The sequence below is a fragment of the Chiloscyllium plagiosum genome, unplaced genomic scaffold, assembly GCF_037043375.1.
Source record: "Chiloscyllium plagiosum isolate Xiang-an unplaced genomic scaffold, Cpla_swu_hap1 HiC_scaffold_41, whole genome shotgun sequence".
Taxonomy (NCBI): domain Eukaryota; kingdom Metazoa; phylum Chordata; class Chondrichthyes; order Orectolobiformes; family Hemiscylliidae; genus Chiloscyllium; species Chiloscyllium plagiosum.
The window spans coordinates 34,679,751-34,706,828 of record NW_028270179.1 but is presented as its reverse complement, the minus strand read 5'-3'; the positions used below and the strand labels follow the sequence as shown (position 1 = coordinate 34,706,828).

Below are 27,078 nucleotides of genomic sequence, written 5' to 3'. Positions count from 1 at the left end.
AAATACAGTGTGATAGTTTAAATATAGTTAGAATACAGTGATAGTTTAAATATAGTGTGATAGTTTAAATACAGTGTGATAGTTTAAATACAGTGTGATAGTTTAAATATAGTTAGAATACAGTGATAGTTTAAATACAGTGTGATAGTTTAAATATAGTTAGAATACAGTGATAGTTTAAATACAGTGTGATAGTTTAAATATAGTTAGAATACAGTGATAGTTTAAATACAGTGTGATAGTTTAAATATAGTTACAATACAGTGATAGTTTAAATACAGTGATAGTTTAAATACAGTTAGAATACAGTGATAGTTTAAATACACTGTGATAGTTTAAATATAGTTAGAATACAGTGATAGTTTAAATACAGTGATAGTTTAAATACAGTTAGAATACAGTGATAGTTTAAATACAGTGTGATAGTTTAAATATAGTTAGAATACAGTGATAGTTTAAATATAGTGATAGTTTAAATATAGTTAGAATACAGTGATAGTTTAAATACAGTGTGATAATTTAAATATAGTTAGAATACAGTGATAGTTTAAATACAGTTAGAATACAGTGATAGTTTAAATACAGTGTGATAGTTTAAATATAGTTAGAATACAGTGATAGTTTAAATACAGTGTGATAGTTTAAATATAGTTAGAATACAGTGATAGTTTAAATATAGTGTGATAGTTTAAATATAGTTAGAATACAGTGATAGTTTAAATACAGTGTGATAGTTTAAATATAGTTAGAATACAGTGATAGTTTAAATATAGTTAGAATACAGTGATAGTTTAAATATAGTGTGATAGTTTAAATATAGTTAAAATACAGTGATAGTTTAAATATAGTGTGATAGTTTCAATATAGTTAGAATACAGTGATAGTTTAAATAGTGTGATAGTTAAAATACAGTTAGAATACAGTGATAGTTTAAATAGTGTGATAGTTTAAATACAGTGTGATAGTTTAAATATAGTTAGAATACAGTGATAGTTTAAATACAGTGTGATAGTTTAAATATAGTTAGAATACAGTGATAGTTTAAATAGTGTGATAGTTTAAATACAGTGTGATAGTTTAAATACAGTTAGAATACAGTGATAGTTTAAATACAGTGTGATAGTTTAAATACAGTTAGAATACAGTGATAGTTTAAATACAGAGTGATAGTTTAAATATAGTTAGAATACAGTGATAGTTTAAATACAGTGTGATAGTTTAAATATAGTTAGAATACAGTGATAGTTTAAATACAGTGTGATAGTTTAAATATAGTTAGAATACAGTGATAGTTTAAATACAGTGTGATAGTTTAAATACAGTTAGAATACAGTGTGATAGTTTAAATACAGTGTGATAGTTTAAATACAGTTAGAATACAGTGATAGTTTAAATACAGTGTGATGGTTTAAATATAGTTAGAATACAGTGATAGTTTAAATACAGTGTGATAGTTTAAATATAGTTAGAATACAGTGATAGTTTAAATATAGTGTGATAGTTTAAATATAGTGTGATAGTTTAAATACAGTGTGATAGTTTAAATATAGTTAGAATACAGTGATAGTTTAAATACAGTGTGATAGTTTAAATACAGTTAGAATACAGTGATAGTTTAAATACAGTGTGATAGTTTAAATACAGTTAGAATACAGTGATAGTTTAAATACAGTTAGAATACAGTGATAGTTTAAATACAGTGATAGTTTAAATATAGTTAGAATACAGTGATAGTTTAAATATAGTGTGATAGTTTAAATATAGTGTGATAGTTTAAATACAGTGTGATAGTTTAAATATAGTTAGAATATAGTGATAGTTTAAATACAGTGTGATAGTTTAAATACAGTTAGAATACAGTGATAGTTTAAATACAGTGTGATAGTTTAAATATAGTTAGAATACAGTGATAGTTTAAATACAGTGTGATAGTTTAAATATAGTTAGAATACAGTGATAGTTTAAATACAGTGTGATAGTTTAAATATAGTTAGAATACAGTGATAGTTTAAATAGTGTGATAGTTTAAATACAGTTAGAATACAGTGATAGTTTAAATAGTGTGATAGTTTAAATACAGTGTGATAGTTTAAATATAGTTAGAATACAGTGATAGTTTAAATACAGTGTGATAGTTTAAATACAGTTAGAATACAGTGATAGTTTAAATACAGTGTGATAGTTTAAATATAGTTAGAATACAGTGATAGTTTAAATACAGTGTGATAGTTTAAATATAGTTAGAATACAGTGATAGTTTAAATAGTGTGATAGTTTAAATACAGTGTGATAGTTTAAATACAGTTAGAATACAGTGATAGTTTAAATAGTGTGATAGTTTAAATACAGTGTGATAGTTTAAATACAGTTAGAATACAGTGATAGTTTAAATACAGTGTGATAGTTTAAATATAGTTAGAATACAGTGATAGTTTAAATACAGTGTGATAGTTTAAATACAGTGTGATAGTTTAAATACAGTTAGAATACAGTGATAGTTTAAATACAGTGTGATAGTTTAAATACAGTGTGATAGTTTAAATACAGTTAGAATACAGTGATAGTTTAAATACAGTGTGATAGTTTAAATACAGTTAGAATACAGTGATAGTTTAAATACAGTTAGAATACAGTGATAGTTTAAATACAGTGATAGTTTAAATACAGTTAGAATACAGTGATAGTTTAAATATAGTGTGATAGTTTAAATACAGTTAGAATACAGTGATAGTTTAAATATAGTGTGATAGTTTAAATACAGTGTGATAGTTTAAATATAGTGTGATAGTTTAAATATAGTTAGAATACAGTGATAGTTTAAATATAGTGTGATAGTTTAAATACAGTGTGATAGTTTAAATATAGTGTGATAGTTTAAATACAGTGTGATAGTTTATATACAGTTAGAATACAGTGATAGTTTAAATACAGTGTGATAGTTTAAATACAGTTAGAATACAGTGATAGTTTAAATATAGTGTGATAGTTTAAATACAGTGTGATAGTTTAAATATAGTGTGATAGTTTAAATACAGTGTGATAGTTTAAATACAGTTAGAATACAGTGATAGTTTAAATACAGTGTGATAGTTTAAATACAGTTAGAATACAGTGATAGTTTAAATATAGTGTGATAGTTTAAATATAGTGTGATAGTTTAAATATAGTGTGATAGTTTTAATATAGTGTGATAGTTTAAATACAGTGTGATAGTTTAAATATAGTTAGAATACAGTGATAGTTTAAATACAGTGTGATAGTTTAAATACAGTTAGAATACAGTGATAGTTTAAATACAGTGTGATAGTTTAAATATAGTTAGAATACAGTGATAGTTTAAATACAGTGTGATAGTTTAAATACAGTGTGATAGTTTAAATATAGTTAGAATACAGTGATAGTTTAAATACAGTGTGATAGTTTAAATATAGTTAGAATACAGTGATAGTTTAAATACAGTGTGATAGTTTAAATATAGTTAGAATACAGTGATAGTTTAAATACAGTTAGAATACAGTGATAGTTTAAATAGTGTGATAGTTTAAATATAGTTAGAATACAGTGATAGTTTAAATACAGTGTGATAGTTTAAATATAGTTAGAATACAGTGATAGTTTAAATACAGTGTGATAGTTTAAATATAGTTAGAATACAGTGATAGTTTAAATACAGTGTGATAGTTTAAATATAGTTAGAATACAGTGATAGTTTAAATACAGTGTGATAGTTTAAATATAGTTAGAATACAGTGATAGTTTAAATACAGTGTGATAGTTTAAATATAGTTAGAATACAGTGATAGTTTAAATACAGTGTGATAGTTTAAATATAGTTAGAATACAGTGATAGTTTAAATACAGTGTGATAGTTTAAATATAGTTAGAATACAGTGATAGTTTAAATACAGTGTGATAGTTTAAATACAGTTAGAATACAGTGATAGTTTAAATATAGTGTGATAGTTTAAATACAGTTAGAATACAGTGATAGTTTAAATATAGTGTGATAGTTTAAATATAGTTAGAATACAGTGATAGTTTAAATACAGTGTGATAGTTTAAATATAGTTAGAATACAGTGATAGTTTAAATACAGTGTGATAGTTTAAATATAGTTAGAATACAGTGATAGTTTAAATACAGTGTGATAGTTTAAATATAGTTAGAATACAGTGATAGTTTAAATACAGTGTGATAGTTTAAATACAGTTAGAATACAGTGATAGTTTAAATACAAAGTGATAGTTTAAATACAGTGTGATAGTTTAAATATAGTTAGAATACAGTGATAGTTTAAATACAGTGTGATAGTTTAAATACAGTTAGAATACAGTGATAGTTTAAATACAGTGTGATAGTTTAAATACAGTTAGAATACAGTGATAGTTTAAATACAGTGTGATAGTTTAAATACAGTGTGATAGTTTAAATATAGTTAGAATACAGTGATAGTTTAAATACAGTGTGATAGTTTAAATACAGTTAGAATACAGTGATAGTTTAAATACAGTGTGATAGTTTAAATACAGTTAGAATACAGTGATAGTTTAAATACAGTGTGATAGTTTAAATACAGTTAGAATACAGTGATAGTTTAAATACAGAGTAATAGTATAAATATAGTTAGAATACAGTGATAGTTTAAATACAGTGTGATAGTTTAAATATAGTTAGAATACAGTGATAGTTTAAATACAGTGTGATAGTTTAAATATAGTTAGAATACAGTGATAGTTTAAATACAGTGTGATAGTTTAAATACAGTTAGAATACAGTGTGATAGTTTAAATACAGTGTGATAGTTTAAATACAGTTAGAATACAGTGATAGTTTAAATACAGTGTGATAGTTTAAATATAGTTAGAATACAGTGATAGTTTAAATACAGTGTGATAGTTTAAATATAGTTAGAATACAGTGATAGTTTAAATACAGTGTGATAGTTTAAATATAGTTAGAATACAGTGATAGTTTAAATATAGTGTGATAGTTTAAATATAGTTAGAATACAGTGATAGTTTAAATATAGTGTGATAGTTTAAATATAGTGTGATAGTTTAAATACAGTGTGATAGTTTAAATATAGTTAGAATACAGTGATAGTTTAAATACAGTGTGATAGTTTAAATATAGTTAGAATACAGTGATAGTTTAAATACAGTGTGATAGTTTAAATACAGTTAGAATACAGTGATAGTTTAAATACAGTGTGATAGTTTAAATACAGTGTGATAGTTTAAATATAGTGTGATAGTTTAAATACAGTTAGAATACAGTGATAGTTTAAATACAGTGTGATAGTTTAAATACAGTTAGAATACAGTGATAGTTTAAATACAGTGTGATAGTTTAAATACAGTTAGAATACAGTGATAGTTTAAATATAGTGTGATAGTTTAAATACAGTGTGATAGTTTAAATATAGTGTGATAGTTTAAATACAGTGTGATAGTTTAAATACAGTGTGATAGTTTAAATATAGTTAGAATACAGTGATAGTTTAAATACAGTGTGATAGTTTAAATACAGTTAGAATACAGTGATAGTTTAAATACAGTGTGATAGTTTAAATATAGTTAGAATACAGTGATAGTTTAAATACAGTGTGATAGTTTAAATACAGTGTGATAGTTTAAATATAGTTAGAATACAGTGATAGTTTAAATACAGTGTGATAGTTTAAATACAGTTAGAATACAGTGATAGTTTAAATACAGTGTGATAGTTTAAATATAGTTAGAATACAGTGATAGTTTAAATATAGTGTGATAGTTTAAATACAGTGTGATAGTTTAAATACAGTGTGATAGTTTAAATATAGTTAGAATACAGTGATAGTTTAAATACAGTGTGATAGTTTAAATATAGTTAGAATACAGTGATAGTTTAAATACAGTGTGATAGTTTAAATATAGTTAGAATACAGTGATAGTTTAAATACAGTGTGATAGTTTAAATATAGTTACAATACAGTGATAGTTTAAATACAGTGATAGTTTAAATACAGTTAGAATACAGTGATAGTTTAAATACACTGTGATAGTTTAAATATAGTTAGAATACAGTGATAGTTTAAATACAGTGATAGTTTAAATACAGTTAGAATACAGTGATAGTTTAAATACAGTGTGATAGTTTAAATATAGTTAGAATACAGTGATAGTTTAAATATAGTGATAGTTTAAATATAGTTAGAATACAGTGATAGTTTAAATACAGTGTGATAATTTAAATATAGTTAGAATACAGTGATAGTTTAAATACAGTTAGAATACAGTGATAGTTTAAATACAGTGTGATAGTTTAAATATAGTTAGAATACAGTGATAGTTTAAATACAGTGTGATAGTTTAAATATAGTTAGAATACAGTGATAGTTTAAATATAGTGTGATAGTTTAAATATAGTTAGAATACAGTGATAGTTTAAATACAGTGTGATAGTTTAAATATAGTTAGAATACAGTGATAGTTTAAATATAGTTAGAATACAGTGATAGTTTAAATATAGTGTGATAGTTTAAATATAGTTAAAATACAGTGATAGTTTAAATATAGTGTGATAGTTTCAATATAGTTAGAATACAGTGATAGTTTAAATAGTGTGATAGTTAAAATACAGTTAGAATACAGTGATAGTTTAAATAGTGTGATAGTTTAAATACAGTGTGATAGTTTAAATATAGTTAGAATACAGTGATAGTTTAAATACAGTGTGATAGTTTAAATATAGTTAGAATACAGTGATAGTTTAAATAGTGTGATAGTTTAAATACAGTGTGATAGTTTAAATACAGTTAGAATACAGTGATAGTTTAAATACAGTGTGATAGTTTAAATACAGTTAGAATACAGTGATAGTTTAAATACAGAGTGATAGTTTAAATATAGTTAGAATACAGTGATAGTTTAAATACAGTGTGATAGTTTAAATATAGTTAGAATACAGTGATAGTTTAAATACAGTGTGATAGTTTAAATATAGTTAGAATACAGTGATAGTTTAAATACAGTGTGATAGTTTAAATACAGTTAGAATACAGTGTGATAGTTTAAATACAGTGTGATAGTTTAAATACAGTTAGAATACAGTGATAGTTTAAATACAGTGTGATGGTTTAAATATAGTTAGAATACAGTGATAGTTTAAATACAGTGTGATAGTTTAAATATAGTTAGAATACAGTGATAGTTTAAATATAGTGTGATAGTTTAAATATAGTGTGATAGTTTAAATACAGTGTGATAGTTTAAATATAGTTAGAATACAGTGATAGTTTAAATACAGTGTGATAGTTTAAATACAGTTAGAATACAGTGATAGTTTAAATACAGTGTGATAGTTTAAATACAGTTAGAATACAGTGATAGTTTAAATACAGTTAGAATACAGTGATAGTTTAAATACAGTGATAGTTTAAATATAGTTAGAATACAGTGATAGTTTAAATATAGTGTGATAGTTTAAATATAGTGTGATAGTTTAAATACAGTGTGATAGTTTAAATATAGTTAGAATATAGTGATAGTTTAAATACAGTGTGATAGTTTAAATACAGTTAGAATACAGTGATAGTTTAAATACAGTGTGATAGTTTAAATATAGTTAGAATACAGTGATAGTTTAAATACAGTGTGATAGTTTAAATATAGTTAGAATACAGTGATAGTTTAAATACAGTGTGATAGTTTAAATATAGTTAGAATACAGTGATAGTTTAAATAGTGTGATAGTTTAAATACAGTTAGAATACAGTGATAGTTTAAATAGTGTGATAGTTTAAATACAGTGTGATAGTTTAAATATAGTTAGAATACAGTGATAGTTTAAATACAGTGTGATAGTTTAAATACAGTTAGAATACAGTGATAGTTTAAATACAGTGTGATAGTTTAAATATAGTTAGAATACAGTGATAGTTTAAATACAGTGTGATAGTTTAAATATAGTTAGAATACAGTGATAGTTTAAATAGTGTGATAGTTTAAATACAGTGTGATAGTTTAAATACAGTTAGAATACAGTGATAGTTTAAATAGTGTGATAGTTTAAATACAGTGTGATAGTTTAAATACAGTTAGAATACAGTGATAGTTTAAATACAGTGTGATAGTTTAAATATAGTTAGAATACAGTGATAGTTTAAATACAGTGTGATAGTTTAAATACAGTGTGATAGTTTAAATACAGTTAGAATACAGTGATAGTTTAAATACAGTGTGATAGTTTAAATACAGTGTGATAGTTTAAATACAGTTAGAATACAGTGATAGTTTAAATACAATGTGATAGTTTAAATATAGTTCGAATACAGTGATAGTTTAAATACAGTGTGATAGTTTAAATACAGTGTGATAGTTTAAATACAGTTAGAATACAGTGATAGTTTAAATACAGTGTGATAGTTTAAATATAGTTAGAATACAGTGATAGTTTAAATACAGTGTGATAGTTTAAATACAGTGTGATAGTTTAAATACAGTTAGAATACAGTGATAGTTTAAATACAATGTGATAGTTTAAATATAGTTCGAATACAGTGATAGTTTAAATACAGTGTGATAGTTTAAATACAGTGTGATAGTTTAAATACAGTTAGAATACAGTGATAGTTTAAATACAGTGTGATAGTTTAAATATAGTTAGAATACAGTGATAGTTTAAATACAGTGTGATAGTTTAAATACAGTGTGATAGTTTAAATACAGTTAGAATACAGTGATAGTTTAAATACAGTGTGATAGTTTAAATATAGTTAGAATACAGTGATAGTTTAAATACAGTGTGATAGTTTAAATATAGTTACAATACAGTGATAGTTTAAATACAGTGTGATAGTTTAAATACAGTTTGATAGTTTAAATACAGTTAGAATACAGTGATAGTTTAAATACAGTGTGATAGTTTAAATACAGTTAGAATACAGTGATAGTTTAAATACAGTGTGATAGTTTAAATACAGTGTGATAGTTTAAATACAGTTAGAATACAGTGATAGTTTAAATACAGTGTGATAGTTTAAATATAGTTAGAATACAGTGATAGTTTAAATACAGTGTGATAGTTTAAATATAGTTACAATACAGTGATAGTTTAAATACAGTGTGATAGTTTAAATACAGTGTGATAGTTTAAATACAGTTAGAATACAGTGATAGTTTAAATACAGTGTGATAGTTTAAATATAGTTAGAATACAGTGATAGTTTAAATACAGTGTGATAGTTTAAATACAGTGTGATAGTTTAAATACAGTTAGAATACAGTGATAGTTTAAATACAGTGTGATAGTTTAAATACAGTTAGAAAAAAGTGATAGTTTAAATACAGTGTGATAGTTTAAATATAGTTAGAATACAGTGATAGTTTAAATATAGTGTGATAGTTTAAATACAGTGTGATAGTTTAAATACAGTGTGATAGTTTAAATACAGTTCGAATACAGTGATAGTTTAAATACAGTGTGATAGTTTAAATATAGTTAGAATACAGTGATAGTTTAAAGACAGTGTGATAGTTTAAATACAGTGTGATAGTTTAAATACAGTTAGAATAGTGATAGTTTAAATACAGTGTGATAGTTTAAATATAGTTAGAATACAGTGATAGTTTAAATACAGTGTGATAGTTTAAATATAGTTAGAATACAGTGATAGTTTAAATACAGTGTGATAGTTTAAATACAGTTAGAATACAGTGATAGTTTAAATACAGTGTGATAGTTTAAATACAGTTAGAATACAGTGATAGTTTAAATATAGTGTGATAGTTTAAATACAGTGTGATAGTTTAAATACAGTGTGATAGTTTAAATATAGTTAGAATACAGTGATAGTTTAAATACAGTTAGAATACAGTGATAGTTTAAATATAGTGTGATAGTTTAAATATAGTTAGAATACAGTGATAGTTTAAATATAGTGTGATAGTTTAAATATAGTTAGAATACAGTGATAGTTTAAATACAGTTAGAATACAGTGATAGTTTAAATATAGTGTGATAGTTTAAATATAGTTAGAATACAGTGATAGTTTAAATAGTGTGATAGTTTAAATATAGTTAGAATACAGTGATAGTTTAAATATAGTGTGATAGTTTAAATATAGTTAGAATACAGTGATAGTTTAAATACAGTGTGATAGTTTAAATATAGTTAGAATACAGTGATAGTTTAAATAGTGTGATAGTTTAAATATAGTTAGAATACAGTGATAGTTTAAATATAGTGTGATAGTTTAAATATAGTTAGAATACAGTGATAGTTTAAATACAGTGTGATAGTTTAAATATAGTTAGAATACAGTGATAGTTTAAATACAGTTAGAATACAGTGATAGTTTAACTATAGTGTGATAGTTTAAATATAGTTAGAATACAGTGATAGTTTAAATATAGTGTGATAGTTTAACTACAGTTAGAATACAGTGATAGTTTAAATACAATGTGATAGTTTAAATACAGTTAGAATACAGTGATAGTTTAAATACAGTGTGATAGTTTAAATACAGTGTGATAGTTTAAATACAGTGTGATAGTTTAAATATAGTTAGAATACAGTGATAGTTTAAATACAGTGTGATAGTTTAAATACAGTTAGAATACAGTGATAGTTTAAATACAGGGTGATAGTTTAAATATAGTTAGAATACAGTGATAGTTTAAATAGTGTGATAGTTTAAATATAGTGTGATAGTTTAAATATAGTTAGAATACAGTGATAGTTTAAATACAGTGTGATAGTTTAAATACAGTTAGAATACAGTGATAGTTTAAATACAGTGATAGTTTAAATATAGTTAGAATACAGTGATAGTTTAAATACAGTGTGATAGTTTAAATATAGTTAGAATACAGTGATAGTTTAAATACAGTGTGATAGTTTAAATATAGTTAGAATACAGTGATAGTTTAAATACAGTGATAGTTTAAATATAGTTAGAATACAGTGATAGTTTAAATACAGTGATAGTTTAAATATAGTTAGAATACAGTGATAGTTTAAATACAGTGTGATAGTTTAAATATAGTTAGAATACAGTGATAGTTTAAATACAGTGATAGTTTAAATATAGTTAGAATACAGTGATAGTTTGAATACAGTGATAGTTTAAATACAGTGTGATAGTTTAAATACAGTTAGAATACAGTGATAGTTTAAATACAGTGTGATAGTTTAAATACAGTTAGAATACAGTGATAGTTTAAATAGTGTGATAGTTTAAATACAGTTAGAATACAGTGATAGTTTAAATACAGTGTGATAGTTTAAATACAGTTAGAATACAGTGATAGTTTAAATACAGTGTGATAGTTTAAATACAGTTAGAATACAGTGATAGTTTAAATACAGTTAGAATACAGTGATAGTTTCACTTTCAGATGAAAGGCTTAACAGACAATCAACTCTTCAATGTATAATTTCAGTTACATCTCACTGCAGATCTTTGCTGTAAATTCTGTTCCGATCGAGCCCTCCACAATCCCCTGATGGAGGAGCTAGTGCTTCCAATTAAACCTGTTGGACTATAACCTGGTGTGGGGTGAGTGTTAAACTTTGTACACCCCAGTCCAACACCGGCATCTCCGAATCATAATTGAGGACTGTATAAATATATGGCTTAGTTTGAGGCATTCAGAAGCCTTTAATGACATATTTGTTTCAGTACTTATAATACAATGTTATACTTAACCATTAACTAGCACAGTGTGTAGTGTAACCCTTGTATGTACGAACTGACAGTGGAAAAATACTGAGTACATCTGACTTGCAAAGTTAAGCTGATGTAAACACACAATAGGAATGACTTTTAATAAAGAGCAGTGTATACTGGTGGCCTTGGTAGCGCCTGGGAGAGTGAGGCAGACAGCGGGGGTGTTGCTCCCCTCTGAGTACAGATGCAGGACATGTTTTAAGCTGTGGTAAAAAAAACAAGAACTATTTTGCGCCCCCTCCTGCAGAAAGAGGTCACATGGGGTCAGATATCCGGGAATGCGAGAAGGCGGAGAATGGAGTCAGGTCAACAGTCAATCAAGAAGACAACCACACCTCAATGCTTGCACAATGTTCTGTGATTACATGACGTTTTGTACTGTATAAAAGACTGGGTCAGGGGCAGGATAAGGGTCAGACTTCGTGAACTGACACACTCTGCTGTTTGTCAGGGACAGAAAAGTCGAGACCCAGAGCTCTGAATGCTTTATCCACTTACTGCTAAAATAAACTTAAAGTGTCAGACCGAATATCTTCTCCCATTGCTTCATTTAAAGAACACGCAGGACTTGGCTCACAGATAGAAGAAAGTAAGTTGGTAGATTGAGCCAAATTTCAACAATTGATAGTTATTTGTAACATGAGGCTCTTGATGCTTGCATTCTCCTGCTGTGTTTTTACCCATTTCTGTTCTCACTTCCCCAGTCACATTTTGCAACTTTTTAAACTGTTCCAACTTGTGGTTGAAACTGAGACACTAAACTCCGAGACATAAAGCAGGACACACATGCTTCAGCACAATTTCCTCCAGCAGCTTATTTTGCACTAACTCTGAAATAGCTGAACCCCAGTTCCTTCTTAAATCTTCTCCTGTTACAATAGACAATAGGTGCAGGAATAGGCCATTCTGCCCTTCGAGCCTGCACCACCATTCAATATGATCATGGCTGATCATTCCTAATCAGTATCCTGTTCCTGCCTTATCTCCATAACCCTTGATTCCCCAATCCTTGACAGCTCTATCCAACTCTTTCTTAAATGAATCCAGACACTGGGTCTCCACTGTCGTCTGGATGAAGAAGTTTCTCCTCATCTCTGTCCTAAATGGTCTACCCCGTACTTTTAAGCTGTGTCCTCTGGTTCGGCACTCACCCATCAGCAGAAACATGTTTCCTGCCTCCAGAGTGTCCAATCCTTTAATAATCTTATACGTCTCAATCAGATCCCCTCTCAGTCTTCGAAACACAAGCGTATACAGGCCCAGTCGCTCCAGTCTTTCAGCGTATGGTAATCCCGCCATTCCAGGAATTGACCTCGTGAACCTACGCTGCACTCCCTCAATAGCCAGAATGTCTTTCCTCAAATTTGGAGACCAGAACTGCACACAATATCCCAGGTGTGGTCTCACCAGGGCCCTGTACAGCTGCAGAAGCACCTCTTTGCTTCTATATTCAATCCCTCTTGTTATGAAGGCCATCATGCTATTAGCTTTCTTCACTACCTGCTGTACCTGCATGCTTGCTTTCATTGACTGGTATACAAGAACACCCACATCTCTTTGTACTGCCCCTTTACCTAACTTGACTCCATCTAGGTAGTAATCTGCCTTCCTGTTCTTGCCACCAAAATGGATAACCATACACTTATCCACATTCATTCTGCCATGAATCTGTCCACTCACCTAGTCTGTCCAGGTCATCCTGTAACCTCCTAACATCCTCCTCACATTGCACCCTGCCACCCAGCTTTGTATCATCAGCAAATGTGCTAATGTTACTATTAATAACATCATTTATATCATTAATATATATTGTAAAAACCTGTGGTCCCAGCACTGATCCCTGCGGAACACCACTGGTCACCGCCTGCCATTCCGAAAGGGAGCCATTTATCACTACTCTTTGTTTCCTGTCAGCCAACCAATTTTTAATCCAAGTTAGTACTTTGCCCCCAATACCATGCGCCCTAATTTTTCTCATTAACCTCCTATGTGGGACTTTATCAAAGGCTTTCTGAAAGTCCAGGTATCCTACATCCACTGGATCTCACTTGTCCATCTTCAGAGTTACATCCTCAAAAAATTCCAGAAGATTAGTCAAGCATGATTTCCCCTTCATAAATCCATGCTGACTCTGACCTATCCTGTTACTGCTATCCAGATGTGTCGTAATTTCATCCTTTATTATAGACTCCAGCATTTTCCCCACCACTGAGGTCAGACTGACTGGTCTATAATTCCCTATTTCTCTCTCGCTCCTTTCTTAAAAAGTGGTACAACATGAGCCACCCTCCAATCCACAGGAACTGATCCTGAATCTATCGAACTCTGGAAAATAATCATCAACACATCCACGATTTCTCGAGCCACCTCCTTCAGTACCCTGGGATGGAGACCATCAGGCCCCGGGGACTTATCACCCTTCAGACCTAACAGTCTCTCCAATACCAATTCCTGGAAATATAAATTCCCTTCAGTTCAGGTCCTTCAGCCACTGTTACCTCTGGGAGATTGCTTGTGTCTTCCCCAGTGAACACAGATCTGAAGTACCAATTCAACTCTTCTGCCATTTCTTTGTTCCCCATAATATATTTCCCTGTTTCTGTCTTCAAGGACCCAATTTTAGTCTTAACCATTTTTTTCATTTTCACATACCTAAAAAAGCTTTTACTATCCTCCTTTGTATTTTTGGCCAGTTTACTTTCGCACCTCATTTTTTCTCCACGTATTTCCTCCTTAGTAATCCTCTGTTGTTCTTTAAAAGCTTCCATTTTCCCACTCATTTTTGCGATGTTATACTTTTTCTCTTTTGACTTTATATGAAGAACCACCCCTGCCTCCTCATAGTATCCTTCTTCCTCGCAAGGTTTGTAGCTCAGGTTGAGGTTCAGCAAGCAAACCTACACCCTAATCCTTCTTCCTTTTTGGAATGAACTGATCCTGCATCTTCTGCATTATACCCAGAAATACCTGCCATTGCTCCTCCACTGTCATCCCTGCTAAGGTATTGCACCATTGAACTTTGGCCAGCCCCTCCCTCATAGCTACATAGTTCCCTTTATTCAACTGAAATATTGTCACTTCCGATTGTACCCTCTCCCTTTCAAATTGCAGATTGAAGCTTGTTGTATTATGGTCACTACTTCCTAATGGCTCCTTCACTTCGAGGTCCCTGATCAATTCTGGTTCGTTGCACAATACCAGATCCAGAATTGCCTTCTCCCTGGTAGGCCCCAGCACCAGCTGTTCTAAGAATCCATCTCAGAGGCACTCCACAAAGTCTCTTTCTTGAGGTCCAATACTATCCTGATTCTCCTAATCTACCTGCATGTTGAAACCCCCCCAAACAACTGTAGTAACATCTTTGCGACAGGCCAATTTCAGCTCCTGATTCAACTTACATCCGACATCCAGACTACTGTTTGGGGGCCTGTAGATAACTCCCAAGAGGGTCTTTTTACCCTTAGAATTTCTCAGCTCTATCCATACTGACTCTACATCCCCTGATTCTAGGTCCCCCCACGCAAGGGACTGAATATCATCCCTTACCAACATGGCCACCCCACCCCCTCTGCCCGTCAGTCTGTCCTTACAATAGCACGTGTAGCCTTGAATATTGATTTCCCAGGCCCTGTTCACCTGAAGCCAAGTCTCAGTTATCCCCACAATATTGTATCTGCCAATTTCCAAAAGAGCCTCAAGCTCATCCATCTTATTTCTAATACTTCGTACATTTATATATAGTATTTTTAATTTGTTACTGCCCTCACCCTTCCCATCAACTCCTATTTCACTCAACCTTACAGCATGATCCCTTTTTGAGTTTTCTTAAACCTAAGGACTCCAGTTTTGTCCTCCCCTGCCTTAGGGAGAAGTCTTTGGTAATTCATCTTATTCATGCCCTCATAGAGTCATACAGCACAGAAACATGTTTTGGTCCAACTAATCCATGCTGAACTTAATCCCAAACTAAGCTAGTCCCACCTGCCTGCTCCTGGTCCATATCCCTCCAAACCTTTCCTACTCATGTATACATCCAGATGTCTTAAATGCTGTAATTGCACTTGCATCCACCACTTCTGCAGGAAGTTCATTCCACATGATCTTATCAACCTCTATCAAGTCACTCCTTAGTCTCCCTTTGCTCTGGGGAAAAAAAATCTCAGCCTCTCTTTATACCTCAAGCTCTCCAATCTTAGCATTCTTGTAGTGTTCCACTGCCAAAGTTAATCCACCTACAGTCAATCTCTGTGCTACGAGCTAGTGAGGGCAGGAATAGGAGGATAGAGCAGGTGAATGCATGGCTGAGGAGCTGGTGTATGGGAGAAGGATTCACATCTTTGGATCATTGGAATCTCTTTTGGGGTAGAAGTGACCTCTACAAGAAGGACAGATTACACCTAAATTGGAAGGGGACTAATATACTGGCAGGGAAATTTGCTAGAACTGCTTGGGAGGATTTAAACTAGTAAGGTGGGGGAGGGGGACCCAGGGAGATAGTGAGGAAAGAGATCGATCTGAGACGGGTACAGCTGAGAACAGAAGTGAGTCAAACAGTCAGGGCAGGCAGGGACAAGGTAGGACTAATAAATAAAACTGCATTTATTTCAATGCAAGGGGCCTAACAGGGAAGGCAGATGAACTCAGGGCATGGTTAGAAACATGGGACTGGGATATCATAGCAATTATGGAAACATGGCTCAGGGATGGGCAGGACTGGCAGCTTAATGTTCCAGGATACAAATGCTACAGGAAGGATAGAAAGGGAGGCAAGAGGAGGGCGAGTGGTATTTTTGATAAGGGATATCATTATGGCAGTGCTGAGGGAGGATATTCCCGGAAATACATCCAGGGATGTTATTTGGGTTGACCTGAGAAATAAGAAAGGGATGGTCACCTTATTGGAAGTGTAATAGTCAGAGGGAAATTGAGAAACAAACTTGTAAGGAGATCCCAGCCATCTGTAAGAATAATAGGGTAATTATGGTAGGGGATTTTAACTTTCCAAATATCGACTGGGACTGCCATAGTGTTAAAGGTTTAGATGGAGAGGAATTTCTTAAGTGTGTACAAGATAATTTTCTGATTCAGTATGTGGATGTACCTACTAGAGAAGGTGCAAAACTTGACCTACTCTTGGGAAATAAGGCAGGGCAGGTGACTGAGGTGTCAGTGGGGGAGCACTTTGGGGCCAGAGACCATAATTCTATTCGTTTTAAAATAGTGATGGAAAAGGATAGACCAGATCTAAAAGTTGAAGTTCTAATTTGGAGAAAGGCCAATTTTGACGGTATTAGGCAAGAACTTTCGAAAGCTGATTGGAGGCAGGTGTTCGCAGGTGGAGGGACAGCTGGAAAATGGGAAGCCTTCAGAAATGAGATAACAAGAATCCAGAGAAAGAATATTCCTGTCAGGGTGAAAGGGAAGGCTGGTAGGTATAGGGAATGCTGGATGACTAAAGAACTTGAGGGTTTGGTTAAGAAAAAGAAAGAAGCATATGTCAGGTATAGACAGGATAGATCGAGTGAATCCTTAGAAGAGTATAAAGAAAGTAGGAGTATACTTAAGAGGGAAATCAGGAGGGCAAAACGGGGACATGAGATAGCTTTGGCAAATAGAATTAAGGAGAATCCAAAGGGTTTTTACAAATATGTTAAGGACAAAAGGGTAATTAGGGAGAGAATAGGGCCCCTCAAAGATCAGCAAGGAGCTATGAACCCTCACTCTAAAGTCTCTTTGTTCAGCAACAGTCCCTAGGACCTTACCATTAAGTGTATAAGTTCTGCTAAGATTTGCTTTCCATAAATGCACCGACCCTCCAAAGAGTAATCCACCCAGACCCATTTCCTATTACTTTACATTTACCTCTGACTAATGCACCAAACCCACACATCCCTGAATACTATGGGCAATTTAGCACAGTCAATTTACCTACCCTGAATATCTTTGGATTGAGGGAGGAAACTGGAGCACCCAGAGGAAATCACGCAGACATGAGGAGAATGTGTGAACTCCACACAGACAGATAGTCACCTAAGGCTGGAATCGAACGTGGGTGCCTGCCGCTGTGAGGCAGCATTGCTAAGTGGTCAAGTTAGGGATCCCTGGTTTACTAAAGAGATTGAATCTGTTGTCAGGTGGAAGAAGAAATCTGATGTAATAATGAAACGTGAAGGCTCATTTAGAACGCTTGAGAGTTACAAATTAGCCATGAAGGACCTGAAGGGAGAGATACGAAGATCCAGGAGGGGACATGAGAAGTCTTTGGCAGATAGTATCAATGAAAACTCTAAAGCTTTCTAACGGTTTGTTAGGAATAAAAGAATGACTAGAGTAAGATTAGGGCCAATCAAGGACAGTAGTGGGAAGTTGTGCATGGAGTCCGAGGAGTTAGGAGAAGCGCTAAATGAAAACTTTTCGTTAGTATTCACAATGGAAAATGACAATGTTGTTCAGGAGAATACTGAGATACAGTCTATCAGACTAGATGGGATTGAGATTCATAAAGATGAGTTGTTAGCAATTCTGGAAAGTGTGAAAATACATTAAGTGCCCTGGGGCTGGGTGGGATTTATCCTCGGATTCTTTGAGAAGCTAGGGAGGAGATTGTAGAACCTTTGGCTTAGATCTTTATGTTGTCATTGTCTACAGGAATAGTGCCAGAAGACTGAAGGATAGCAAATGTTATCATCTTGTTTAAGAAGGGGAGGAAGGAAAACCCTTGTAATTATAGACAAGTGAGCCTTACTTCAGTTGTGGATAAAGTGTAGGAAAGGATTATAAGAGATAGGATTTATAATCATTTAAAAAGGCATAATTTGATTAGGGATAGTCAACAGTTTTGTGAAGGGTAAGTTGTGCCTCACAAATCTTATTGGGTTCTTTGAGAAGGTGACCAAACAGATGGATAAGGGTGATGTAGTTAATGTGGTATATATGGATTTCAGTAAAGCATTTAATAAGGTTCCGAACAGTGGGCTATTGCAGAAAATACACAGGCACGGGATTGAGGGTGAGTTAGCAGTTTGGATCAGAAATTGGCTTGCTGAAAGAAGACAGAGAGTGGTTATTGATGAAAAATGTTTATCATGGAGTTCAATTACTAGTGGTGTACCACAGAGATCTGTTTTGGGGCCACTGCTGTTTGTCATTTTTATAAGTGACCTGGATGAAGGTGTAGACGGATTGGTTAGTTAATTTATAGATGACACTCAGGTCGATGGAGTTGTGGATAGTGCGGATAGATGTTACAGGTTACAGAGGGACAAAGATAAGATACAGGGCTGGGCTGAGAGGTGACAAATGGAGTTTAATGTGGAAAAGTATGAGATGATTCATTTTGGAAGTTGTAGCAGGAATATAGAGTCCTCAGCTAATGGTATGATCTTTGGTCGCATGGATGAGCAGAGAGATTTTGATGTCCATGTGCATAGATTCCTGAAAGTTGCCACCCAGATTAATAGGGTTCCTAAGAAGGCATACAGTGTGTTATCTTTTATTGATCGAGGGATTGAGTTTCAGAACCAGGAGGTCATGTTGCAGTTGTACAAAACTCTGGTGTGGCCACACTTGGGAGTATTGCATACAGTTCTGGTTGGCACATTATAGGAAAAATGTGGAAGCATTGGAAAAGGTGCAGAGGAGATTTACCAGAATTTTGCCTGGTCTGGAGGGTAGGTATTATGCAGAAAGGCTGAGGAATTTGAGGCTGTTTTCATTAGAGAGAAGAAGGTTGAGAGGTGACTTTTAATAGAGACATACAAAATGATCAGAGGTTGAGATAAGGTGGACAGCGAGCGTCTTTTTCCTCGGATGGTGATAACTAGCACGAGGGGACATAGCTTTATATTGAGGGGTGATAGATATAGGACACACATCAGAGATAGTTTCTGGAAAAGCTCAGCAGGTCTGACCATTCTGAGGATGGGTCACTTGACCAAGACATTAACTCTGATTTCTCTCCACAGATAGTACCAGACCTGCTGAGCTTTTCCAGACTGCTGAGCTTTTCCAGTAATTTCTGGGGTTTTTTCTGATTTATAGCATCACAGTTCATTCATTGGGGATTCTACACATTTGTTGTAAAACTTTAATGATAGTGTTGATGCTGGGAATTTGGCTGCGGGGTGTGAGGTTGGCAGAATCTCAACTTCCCCGGTGAGGTGATGGAGCAGCAGCAAGCTGTAACAGCGGAGAAAATGATGGAGGAGTATGATCAGTCTAGTCAAGGGGTGAGGGCAAGAGGGAAAGAGACAAGCCAAGAGGGGAAGTGGTTGGGTGGAGGAGTGGGGAATCGGGAGAAGGCTATGAGGGGGAGGGAGAGAGCTAAGGCAGGGAAGGGTGATTGGGGGTGAACTAAGAGAGGGAGCAAGGCATGGGATCCAAGATAGGGGGTGGGGGGGGGGTAAGTTTTAAAGTGGAAAACAATGAGGTTCTGCCAAGGGGTTGAGTCGGTGGTGCAAAGTTGAAGAAGCAGGGGTATGGGGGAAGGGATAGGAGAGAGCATGAGAGGAGGGTGGAGGAGAGGCAGTGCTACATAAGAGATACCAGTTTGAAGTAAATGGTGACAGTCAGTATGTTAGTGCCTTCCAGGATTCTGCGCCGTTTGATTCGCTGCTGAGTACCAGCTGGAGACAGGGCGACAATATCAACAAGAGGCTGAAAAGACCAGGGCAGGACTTACACAATTAATGGTAGGACCCTGGAGATGTTAAAGTGGAAATTTGAGGTGACACAGCAAATCCCTTGTGGACTCAGACCTGTAAAGCCTCTCTCGGTTTAGTCCCGTAGATCGTACTCTTTGGAAGTCTGGAATAAAAACCTCTTACAGACAGATTAGTTTAATTTTAGTCATCCCCTTTATTCACTAATAGCATCACTGTTACAACATAACACTGATACCTACAAGCTAAACTAACTTGGTTCTAATAACCTCGGAGAGTAGGGTACCAGCTCTTCAAGTGCCCCAGCAGGTTACTCCGATGTACTGATACAAAGTGGCTTCCTTTATACAAAGTTTGAAGAAAACATTGCATGTTCTTAATTAGACAGATAACAGTGAAAGACAATAATTTAATTGACAGGGAAGGAAAGTTATTAATAAGGAAAGTTAATTGACAGGTGTGTGTACGCTTGACTGATCACTCCTACAGGCCTTGAGCTATCCATCAGGTGGGAAAAACAAATCCAGCCGAGTTAGGCATCTGGTGGCGAGATAAGGTCCTATAAAGAAGTACCAGTCTAAATTAAGTGGGAGATGTCATAAGGTAACCTTGCACAGCTCGCATGTCTGATATCATTGTTTTACGAAATGGCTTCTTAGCAAAGAAGGCAAACTTTTGACCATAAAATGGCTTCCCGACAGATTGTGTCTGAATCTCTTCCATGTTAGGTTTAGAATAATTTTAAGCTGGGAGCAGATTCCTGCTTTTTATCTTAAGCACAGAATCATTCTGGACCTGGGGCTGAAATGTTACTGCAAGATTATTTTAAAATGATTAATTAGTCTTGAATTAAACAAGCCTTCTTTTCAAGTTGGTGATTCAAATTCAAATAAGACATAAGATCTGATTAGTTAGAATTGACAGTTGGGTAGTCTGTATGGTCTATAAAAACAGCAAGTAAGTTAAAGCTTTATCAGTATTTCCTTTTACAGAGTTTGAATTTCATAATGGCTACTCAAAATCATCAAAACGTCTCAAAATGCAATTAAGTTCAATCCAAAGCAGATAAACACTAAAAGTTAATTTTCTACTGGATTCAACAGCCTCAGCACTAAAATGGTCTCTCTCTTAAATGTCCTTTTGAACTCTCAAGTCATCAAGGATCTTTTTTTTTCTCTCTGTGTCTGCCCTGCTTGCAAGGGGTAATAAGAATCCATTATAGTGAACAAGATCCAGCTGTTAATTACAAAGCTTTTGATAGTACCAAGTTTCATTTCAGGGTCAGATTCAAACACGGTCATTAATTTCACAAGGGAACGGCTGTGAATGTTATCACTTGGTGATCTGTTCACACAGATTCACTGATACTAAGACAAATGTTCTGCATTGCCTTACAGCATCCTGTTATCACTTGGTCAGCTCAGATGTCCCGATTTTCTGCATTCCTATTATGCACTGCACCGATTCTGTGAATCTAACTCTATCAAAGAAAACAAAAAAAAACCCTTTTCTGAGCCTTCCTGCCTGGCTATTTTCTCGTGCAGTAAATGTGTTCTATAATTCAGCATTACATTTTAGACTAACTGCCTTTGTTGTTTGAATTCATGTATTGCTGGACATCAGAGTGCGTCTGGAAAAATTATCAAACAGTGAAATTCACAACTGATCCTGGAGGAACTGTTGGGCAAAGTTCACAGCACAGAATCAGACGAGTTAATCGTTGTTTTAAGTGTGGCCTACAGAGAATCTGCAGTAGTGAGTAGAGTACGTTCTTTCTTGATTATTTGTGTTTGGAGATACGTCTCTTGATTAAACTTAAAATATAAGCCATAACTAATAATTTAACCTGGGGCAGTGTTTGTAGAGGAATAAGACAGTGTTATTTTCTGGGTCTGTAAATTGTAAAGGAGCAAAAATGGCCTTTAATAGAGTGATATGTACTTCTTGTCAAATGTGGGAGTTTAAAGAGAGTTTAAGGGTTACTGCGTATTATATCTGCCATAAATGCTGCTGGCAACGAATCTTATCAGATCGAATGGATCGGTTAGAAGCGATGAGGAATTTGCAACAGCAACAGTATGTGATGGATGGCAGTTATAGGAAGGATGGAAAGTCTCAGATACAGTCACATAGATGGGTTAACTCCAGGAAAGGTAAGAGAGGTAGGCAGCAAGTGCAGCAGTCTTTTGTGGATATACCCATTTCAAACAGATATGCTGTTTTGGAAAATGTCGGGGTGATGGATTCTCAGGGGAACGTAGCACGAACAGCCAAGTTTCTGGTATTGAGACTGGCTCTAATGCAACGAGGGGTGCGTCGGGTTCCAAGAGATCGATTGCGTTAGGGGATTCTCTAGTTTGAGGTACAGACAGACGTTTCTGTGGCCAGCAGCAAAAAAGTAGAATGGTGTGTTGTTTCCCTGGTGCCAGGATCAAGGATGTCTCAGAGAGGGTGCAGAATGTTCTCATGGGGGAGAGGGGCCAGCAAGAGGTCATTGTCCACATTGGAACCAACGACATTGGAAGGGAAAAGGTTGAGATTCTGAAGGGAGATTACAGAGAGCTAGGCAGAAATTTAAAAAGGAGGTCCTCGAGAGTAGTAATATCTGGATTATTCCCAGTGCTACGAGCTAGTGAGGGCAGGAATAAGAGAATAGAATAGATTAATGCATGGCTGAGGAGCTGGTGTATGGGGGGAAGGATTCACAGTTTTGGATCATTGGAATCTCTTTTGGGGTAGAAGTGACCTGTACAAGAAGGACAAATTGCACTTAAATTGGAAGGGGACTAATATACTGGCAGGTTGAGGGGGGGGGGCGGTGGGGCGCGTGGAGGTGGGACCCAGGGAGATAGTGAGGAAAGAGATCAATCTGAGACTTGTACAGTTGAGAACAGAAGCGAGTCAAACAGTAAGGGCAGGCAGGGACAAGGTAAGGCTAATAAATTAAACTGCATTTATTTCAATGCAAGGGGCTAGAGAGGCCAGGAATAGGAATAGGAAGATAATGGACTTGAATGTGTGGCTCGGGAACTGGCTCCCTTTCGGAATGGCAGGCGGTGACCAGTGGTGTTCCGCAGAGATCAGTGCTGGGACCGCAGCTTTTTACAATATATGTTAATGATATAGAAGATGATATTAATAGTAACATTAGCAAATTTGCTGATGATACAAAGCTGGGTGGCAGAGTGAAATGTGAGGAGGATGTTAGGAGGTTACAGGATGACCTGGACAGGTAAGGTGAGTGGACAGATGCAGTTTAATGTGGATAAATGTATGGTTATCCACTTTGGTGGCAAGAACAGGAAGGCAGATTACTACCTAAATGGAGTCAAGTTAGTTAAAGGGGCAATACAAAGAGATCTGGGTGTTCTTGTATAAGTCAATGAAAGCAAGCATGCAGGTACAGCAGGTAGTGAAGAAGGGTAATAGCATGCTGGCCTTCATAACAAGAGGGATTGAGTATAGAAGCAAAGAGGTTCTTCTGCAGCTGTACTGGGCCCTGGTGAGACCACACCTGGAGTACTGTGTGCAGTTCTGGTCTCCAAATTTGAGGAAAGACATTCTGGCTATTGAGGGAGTGCAGCGTAGGTTCACGAGGTCTATTCCTGGAATGGCAGGACTATCTAATGTTGAAAGGCTGGAGCGACTGGGCTTGTATACCCTTGAGTTTAGAAGGCTGAGAGGGGATCTGATTGAGACGTATAAGATTATTAAAGGATTGGACACTCTGGAGGCGGGAAACATGTTTCCGTTGATGGGTGAGTCCCGAACCAGAGGACACAGCTTAAAAATGTGAGAAACAAAGCTCACTCACTTCAATAATTTCAGTCCGAGACAAGATCTGAATTAGTAGTGTCATTTATTTTACCCTTGCAAGAGGGTGCGATGTCCACTGTCTACAAGGCAGGGACACACACACACTGAATTCAACGAATACACGATATTTATGTAATTTGGTTCCTATTCTTTTAGGAGAAAGTGAGGTCTGCAGATGCTGGAGATCAAAGTTGAAACTTTATTGCTGGAACAGCACAGCAGGTCAGGCAGCATCCAGGGAACAGGAGATTCGACGTTTCGGGCACAGGCCCTTCTTCAGGAATGAGCAGAGAGTGTTCAGCAGGAGAAGATAAAAGGTAGGGAGGAGGGACTTGGAGGAGGGGAGTTGGAAATGTGATAGGTGGAAAGAGGTCAAGGTGAGGGTGATAGGTCGGAGTAGGGTGGAGGCGGAGAGGTCAAGAAGACTGCAGGTCAGGAAGGCGGTGCCGGGCTGGAAGGATCCGGCTGAGACAAGGTGGGGGGAGGGGGGATGAAGAAACTGGTGAAGTCCAAGTTCATCCCCTGCGGTTGGAGGGTTCCCAGTCGGAAGATAAGACGCTCCTCCTCCGACCGTCGGGTTGTTGTGGTTTGGCGGTGGATGAGTCCAATGACCTGCATATCCTCGGTGGAGTGGGAGGGGGAGTTGAAATGCTGTGCCACAGGTTGGTTGGGTTGGTTCGTCCGGGTGGCCCAGAGGTGCTCCCTGAATCGCTCCGCAAGTAGGCGGCCTGTCTCCCCAATATAGAGGAGGCCCCTCTATATTGGGGAGACAGGCCGCCTACTTGCGGAGCGATTCAGGGAGCACCTCTGGGCCACCCGGACGAACCAACCCAACCAACCTGTGGCACAGCATTTCAACTCCCCCTCCCACTCCACCGAGGATATGCAGGTCATTGGACTCATCCACCGCCAAACCACAACAACCCGACGGTCGGAGGAGGAGCGTCTTATCTTCCGACTGGGAACCCTCCAACCGCAGGGGATGAACTTGGACTTCACCAGTTTCTTCATCCCCCCTCCCCCCACCTTGTCTCAGCCGGATCCTTCCAGCCCGGCACCGCCTTCCTGACCTGCAGTCTTCTTCTTGACCTCTCCGCCTCCACCCTACTCCGACCTATCACCCTCACCTTGACCTCTTTCCACCTATCACATTTCCAACTCCCCTCCTCCAAGTCCCTCCTCCCTACCTTTTATCTTCTCCTGCTGAACACTCTCTGCTCATTCCTGAAGAAGGGCCTGTGCCCGAAACGTCGAATCTCCTGTTCCCTGGATGCTGCCTGACCTGCTGTGCTGTTCCAGCAATAAAGTTTCAACTCCTATTCTTTTATCCCATTGCTCCTCCCTGTTTACATCTTCCACTTTTCTAAGACCGGCACCCATTACTCCTGTTTATCTCTTGCCTTATCTGGCCTTGTCTGTGACAAAATGCTTATTTCTGGCCTCACAAGGCCGTTTGACCACATCCTGCTGTGGCCCATTGTTAGGTATTATCTACTCTCTCCATCTGTGCTTTCCCCAACCATACTGATCCTTAGGACCTTCTAATTGGGGTTTGTTCCTGTGTTTCTGTAAAAGTGGGAAACAGGTGCTTATAACTACTGCTTGTGCAAGCATATCTGGCTTAACCTACATCCTCACAGCACCTTATCTATTTGTCTGTAACACCTACCATTGTTTTGCAGTCACGTTTCATCTTGCATACAATTTTAGCTAATACAAAAACAATTATGTATTTCCTCCACATAGTTTGCAAACTAGATGACTCAGCTCTTAGTTGAAACAATTACACACTGGTGTGAGTTCATTTACCTTGCATAAGTAATTATAATTGCAGAAATAACACTACTTTACCTATATCCCACAAAAATAAGGGGTAGGCCATTTAGGACAGAGATGAGGAGAAACTTCTTCACTCAGAGTGGTGGGTGTGGGGAATGCTCTGCCCCAGAAGGCAGTGGAGGCCCAGTCTCTGGATTTGTTTAAGAAAGAGTTGGATAGAGCTCTCAAGGATAGTGGAATCAAGGGTTATGGAGATAAGGCAGGAACAGGATACTGTTTGAGGATGATCAGCCATGATCATAATGAATGGTGGTGCAGGCTCGAAGGGCAGAATGGCCTACTCCTGTAACTATTGTCTATTGCCTAACAGGAAAGGCAAATGAACTCAGAGCATGGTTAGGAACATGGGACTGGGATTATCATAGCAATTACAGAAACATGGCTCATGGATGGGCAGGACTAGCAGCTTAATTTATGGGTAGCACGGTGACACAGTGGTTAGCACTGCTACCTCACAGCACCAGAGACCTGGGTTCAATTCTTACCTCAGGCAACCGTCTGTGTGGAGTTTGCACATTCTCCCCGTGTCTGCGTGGGTTTTCTCCGGTGCTCCGGTTTCCTCCCACAGTCCAAAAATGTGCAGGTTAGGTGAATTGGCTATGCTAAATTGCCCATAGTGTTTGGTGAAAGGGTAAATGTAGGGGAATGGGTTTGGGTGGGTTGCTCTTCGGAGGGTCGGTGTGGACTTGTTGGGCCGAAGGGCCTGTTTCCACACTGTAAGTAATCTAATCTAATTTAATCTTAATGTTCCAGGATACAAATGCTACAGGAAGGATAGAAAGGGGGGGGGCATTTTTGAGAAGGGATAGCATTACTGCTGTACTGAGGGAGGATATTCCCTGAAATACATCCAGGGAAGTTATTTGGGTGGAACTGAGAAATAAGAAAGAGATGATAACCTTATTGGGATTGTATTATAGATTTCCCCCCCCCCCTAATAGTCAGCAGAAAATTGAGAAACAAACTTGTAAGGAGATCTCAGTTATCTATGTGAATAATAGGGTGAAGTTGATGCCTGCCTTGAAGATGTTTTCCTCCTCTCTCTACAAGAA

The 27,078-nt window shown here is 35.5% G+C and overlaps 1 long non-coding RNA gene across 2 annotated transcripts in view; it reads left to right on the top strand.

Moving 5' to 3' along the window:
- The window catches only part of LOC148138225 (uncharacterized), a 52,307-nt gene that overhangs the window by 14,507 nt on the left and 10,722 nt on the right, over positions 1-27,078 (top strand). The window contains exons 3-4 of one of the 2 annotated variants that reach the window (XR_015754028.1): positions 11,441-11,540; positions 21,995-22,135. This is a non-coding gene — a long non-coding RNA (uncharacterized LOC148138225). Of the gene's footprint in view, positions 1-11,440; positions 11,541-21,768; positions 22,136-27,078 lie in introns of both variants that reach the window. The other variant, XR_015754029.1, reaches the window with a different exon arrangement.